The sequence below is a fragment of the Alligator sinensis genome, unplaced genomic scaffold (genome assembly GCF_000455745.1).
Source record: "Alligator sinensis unplaced genomic scaffold, ASM45574v1 scaffold1143_1, whole genome shotgun sequence".
Lineage (NCBI taxonomy): Eukaryota > Metazoa > Chordata > Crocodylia > Alligatoridae > Alligator > Alligator sinensis.
The window spans coordinates 476,433-482,117 of NW_005842947.1; the positions used below are offsets into that span (position 1 = coordinate 476,433).

General features: G+C 51.9%; 1 protein-coding gene across 2 annotated transcripts in view; it reads right to left on the bottom strand.

The window, feature by feature from the left end:
- Positions 1-5,685, bottom strand: part of SPIRE1 (spire type actin nucleation factor 1) — a 165,687-nt gene that overhangs the window by 111,968 nt on the left and 48,034 nt on the right. The gene's annotated exons all lie outside the window — the stretch shown is intronic.

Genomic DNA, 5,685 nt, shown 5'->3' on the forward strand with positions numbered 1-5,685 from the left:
GCAATAAGCCCTTAAGGCTACAGGTGCCTGTCATAACCCAAAGGTATGATTTTGTGTGCGCTTTGGCACTAGAATTATCCCCGCCAAATTACAGCTTCATTGCACGGTAGAGTTTTCTGCTGCAGAGGAGAACCCCGGTGCAAGGAAGAGTTTCCCGCCTATTTGCAGCTCCCTTTGCAGAGTGCATTGCTCAAGTTGCAAGAGAAATGCACGGTGCAAAGGAGTTCCCGCCACCCGCATGCAAATTCGTGACCCGCTATTGGCTAGTTCTAAATTATTCCCACGTGGCGGCTAACGATTGGCCTGTTAGCCATATAAGAGGCTTGAGCGGTTTCCGCCCAAGCTGAAGAGGACTCCACATCCATCTCGTGGGGACTCTGGGTACACGGCAGGGTAATAGAAACCCTGTGTGAGATTCAGAGGAGCTTGGCGACCTGATCCATCGCCCACCTCTTCCCGTCTTCGAGCGATCATTCTTTATAAGACGTATCTACAAAGTTCCCATTTCAGTGGCGCGCTTATCCAGGGCATCTGGAGCTCTGTTTCCGTGGAGCCTAGCAAACTCCATGTGATCGTTCGTGTTGTTTTTGTCTGTAACCGCAACTCAAGCAAGTTTTCCAGCCTACACCACAACCATCTCCGGTGTAAGTAAACAATCTTTAAATCTACCGCTACAAGTCTGTGCCTAATTCTAGCTTGACGCGCCCTCTCTCTGACCCCGTGTGCCCGGGCTGCTGGCCACAGCCCGCGTGCAGCACGAAAAAGGGCCCGGCTCGTGCCCGGCCCGCACAGTGCCCAGGAGAGGTACAGAAAGGCCAAAAGGGCCTATTAGCCTGAGAACGCAAGACTGTGACTGAGAGAACCGGGGGGGGGCAAGCACACGCGGCAGGCCAGTGGTGATTGGCACAGGCTCACTCACAGGCAGCTTCTCTTTAACACCCCTCAATAAGAGCAGATGATCAAGGGGGGGCTGCAGCCCAGCCTGAGCCACGCAGGGGCTGCACAGCCACCAAGGGCATTACAGTTGCCTCTGTGGCCACAGACCTGTTACATGGCCCCAAAAGTTGGGGGGTTTTTTCAAATGAAAATGCGTCCCCAGAGAACATCAGAATTAGTCTTCCTGACTTAACTGTGCAACTTCTAGAAAGATCTGAAGTTCCAGTTAAGGAATACTTGTTTTGGGTCAATTCAAGAATGAAGTGATATATGTTGCCTATGAAGGCAAGAGACAGCTGTGAGGGAGAGGGAAGGGGCCCCAAGGAAAGCCCAGTAAGGGCTAAGACAGGGGTTGGCAACGTTTTTGGGCAGAGTGCCAAAAACACCCACAATTTCAACTTGTAAGACGTTGGCATGCCAAGGGCAGATGGCGGGGGAGCCACAAAGGGCCTGATCCTTGTTGTGGCCATGTAGCCCCAGCCTCTTTCCCGCCATCCACCCAGAGGCACATGTGCCAAGCAAAATGTCTTCAAGTGCCACACTCTGGCACCCGTGCCAGGGGTTGCCTACCACTGGGCTAAGAGAAACTTATCCAGGGCCACAGAGTTGGAGGCAGTGGTGGGCTCACAGCAGTGGCAAGAGCCCCATTTTGTCAGCTCCTGCTCCCTCTGGATTGGGCCCCACTGTGGCTACAAGGGTATTTCCGGTGCAGCGGCACCACCAGAAGTCTGGCAAGACTATAAGGCAAACATGCCAGGCCAGGCAACACAGCCCAGTCCCACGGCCAGATCTCCCAGAGGGCAGGGAAGGGAGCTGGCACCAAATCTGGGAGCTCGGGGGAGCCCCCAGTAATTCTGTTCACTGCCCAACGAAGGCTGCAGTGTCCAGAGGCTCTGGAGGAACCTCACCAGACCCCACAGCCAGAGAAGAAGGTGATCACTGAAAAGAACGGCTCCAGTAAAGGCAAAATTCTTTTTTTTTTTTTTTTTTTGGGGGGGGGCGGGGGGGAGGGAGTTTCCTTTCCACTCATGGGGGGAGCATAGGCACGGCCAGCCTCAACAACCCCTATAGGGAGGGGAGCAAACAGTCTTCCCCAATTGCACCTTGAATCATGATTACCGAGTGAGGCTTGTGCAGCACTCTGGGGAAACCTTACAAGTGTGAACCAGGGCTGATCAAATACAGGCATGGCTGAGGATTTGCTCTCAAGTAGAGCGTCTGTGGAATTGACAAGAGATCCAGGGAACTTGATTTGTTTAGTGGAATGACTGACAAAAAGTTACAGGGCCAACTGACTCACCTGCAGATTTCTTTTTTTTTTCTTTTTTTATTATTTTTTGATCGGGCCGAGCAGTCTGGACAAGGAAGAACCTCTGCTTAATTAGAGCCTTGATTTACTTTAGAGGGCTGGGATCCTTGGTTTTAATGGGCCCCCCAAGGCCGGGACATTCACCTGATTTAAATTCTACAAGTTTTATTGAGCACCAGTAGAAAATAAGCCTTGGCTTGAATGAGTGGTATAGCCCGTTGGACCTAGCCCAAAGATAACCCCTGGCCTAGTGGCCGTGAAGCCAGAATGTTTATCAACCTCAGACCTGGACACTGGGTTCAACCATCTTGGTTCCAGCTGGTTGATGTGTGGACAGAGTGTAAGGGGAGGTAGAAGCCCTGTGAAAACAACTGGCTCAACAGACCCAGAGGATGAACGCTTGGCTAGAAGCATTTCTACTGTAGTGATATTCAACATCAAGACATGGCAGATGAGAAGCGGGCAATCCAGGCTGAGCATCTGGACCAGGCAGGTCCACTCTCCTCACAGCACACACCCATAAGGCACCTGGCCGCTGAGGGCCATGGCTGTAACCAGTGGAGCACCGACAATGGCCCCAAGCTTTTAAACATGCCAACAGCGTGTTTGTTTTGGACTTGACACACAGCTTTTTTTTTTTTTCCAATTCCAATAGTGTATTGCTATGCAATGTAGGCACAAAGGCCTAAGTTAAGAATACTGTGATTTCACAGGCTTATTTGTTTTACCACTATTTTATTTTTTTAAATAGTAGATCTCAGGATCCAACTTATATTTCACATGCATTCCATTATCATAAGGTCTCTAACACAAGATGTATAAAACATAGGTCTCTAATTTCACATTTTAACTATAAAATAGTTATACCATGGCAGCAGCACAAGCACAGCAAGAGGTGCTAGAAGCCCATTGCCCATCACCCTCGTCAAGGCCCCGTCACTGAGGAGGGGTCAGGCAAACCCACTGTGGGACTGGGAGTCTTGTTGCTGTGGTAGGAAGGCCCTGCCCAACCCCTGTGGGGAGCCCAGCACCTCCCTCTCTCCCTCCCCATGGCAACAGGATCCAGGCACAGGAGAGGTCTACAGTCCCAGCTCTGTCCACAGCCCCAGGCCTTGTCCGTGGGGGTGAGGGGAAGCCACAGCTGGGCAGTGACACCTAGAGACCTGGCCACCCACTTGGCTCCCTGGCAGAAGCCTGGGGCCAACACACCACTGGGCACTAGGGCTGTGCAAAGCTTAGGTTGCTGATTCGATTTGGCGGAGGTTCTTCCCAATTCACTAGCTGAATCTCCAAATCCAAATCAAATCAGGAGATCCTTTAATCTCTCCAAATTGAATCTGAACCCTCCAAATCGATTTGGAGAGATTTGGCTATTTGGACACAGACACAGCTTTAAGTGTTTTTTCTACATACCTCAAGGTAGCATGTGGCTCATGAATGCTGCGATGCTAGGGCAGATGGAGCATCCCACAGAAGCACAGGGGGCTCATTAGCATGCTTGGCAGCAGACCTGGAAGTGGACCAGAAGCACTTCCAGTTCACTTCTGGGTCTGCTGGGGAGCGGCCAGGGAGGCCCCCCCACACCTGCTCAGCTCAAAGACTGGTGCCTCCTGGCTCTGGGAGGCCCCCTGGCGTGCTCCCCGATGGACCCGGAAGTGGACCAGAACTACTTCCAGTCCACGTCCGGGTTCGCCGTCAAGCATGCGGGCCCCACCCCCTCGCCACGCTCCCGTGGGACGCTCCATCTGCTCTAGCACCGCAGCGTTCACAAGCCTCACCTGTTACCTTGAGGTACACAGAAAAAACATTTAAAGCTGTGTCTATGGCCAAATCGCTGATTCTCCAAATCAGCATCAAATCTTCATGTTCAGATTTAGCCGATTCAAATCGGAAACAGTGATCTGAATCAACGAATCAAATCACTGTCCCTGATACAGGCCAAATCCGAATCAAATAGAAACCGTTTCACACACCTCTGCTGGGCACACAGTGAAGACATAAGGACCCAGGGCCATTCCTGCCACAGGTCACTAAGCTAGGCATGTGCTTGGTTAACTGTTTAACCAACAAAATTAGAAGAGGTTAAACAGATTTTTTTAAAACAATATTTAAATCCGTAATAGAAAACCTTAAAGTAGAAATGGCAGGCTGACATATCAGACATATATGTCATTTTGTATTTTGTCTCTGAATAAACACAAGTCAAACCATGCCACTAACTTTTGCCTTCATTCCCTTTTTTATACAACAGCATGTAAAAAACTTCAGTATTCTCCTGTTCTATGGTATACTATTTTCATGACAGCAATAATAATTTAGAGCAGCATCACTAATTTTCTGTGTAAAGAAGGCAAAAACCAAACCGAACATTACTACAACATAGCCATCCAATCTGTGGATCTCCTAGCCAAGAAACTGTTCCCCTGCTTGGCATGAATACCCTTCAACATTCGTATGTGTACCACATATAGGTAGAAAATCTATGCCTGATCTTGTCATAAAGAAGTAGAATCAGAGAAAATTAAGGTGGGAAGGGATCTCAGGATATCATCTAGTCCAATCCCCTGCTCAAAGCAAGACCAGCCCCAACTTGATCATCCCAGCCAAAGTTTTGTCTACCCACGTCTTAAAAACCTCCAAAGATGGAGATTCCACAACTTCTCTGCATAACCTGCTCTAGTGCTTTATTACCCTCCTAGTGAGAATGTTTTGCCTAGTGTCCAAGCTAAACTTCTCTTGCTACAACTTAAGACCATTGCTCATTGTTCTGTCATCTGCCACCACTGAGAACAGTCTAGTTCCATCCTCTTTGGAATCACCCATCAGGTAGTTGAAGACTGCTATTACTGTACATCCCCTCACAGTCTTCTCTTCTCCAGACTAAGTCTAGTTCAGCTTTTTCCAACATGCGGCCCACGGGCCGCCATGTGGCCCGCCAAGCCATTTTATCTGGCCTGTGGCGGCGGGAGCGCCGCCGCCGCCACAGAGCAGGGAGCCGCATCAGCGGCGGGGCAGCGGCACAGAGCCACGGTGGCAGCGGCGGTGTGGAGCGCGGCGGCAGGGCCGTGATGCTGCCAGCGCAGAGCGCGGGGGTGGTGGTGCGGAGCACAGGGCCGCTGTCGCAGAGCGTGGGGCAGCAGCACGGGGCCGCAGGGGTGGCATGCAGGGTCCGGGGGAGCAGCCCCAAGCGGGACAGCAAGCAGCAGCCCGCGCCTGCCTCCTCACCCACCTGCTTGAAGCCCTGCCGCGCCCCACAGCAAGGTGGCGCCTGCTCCCTCCCCCAGCCAGTCTCCCCCCGGGCACTGCGGCTCTCCGGGCCCGGTCGTCCGTGTGCGAGGCCCCGAGAGGGCCGCTTCTCATGTGCTGCTGGGAACGGGAGGAGCCCAGCCGGGTCTGCACCAGCCAGCAGAAGCGGCGGGAGGGCCGGGTGGCGCTCGGGG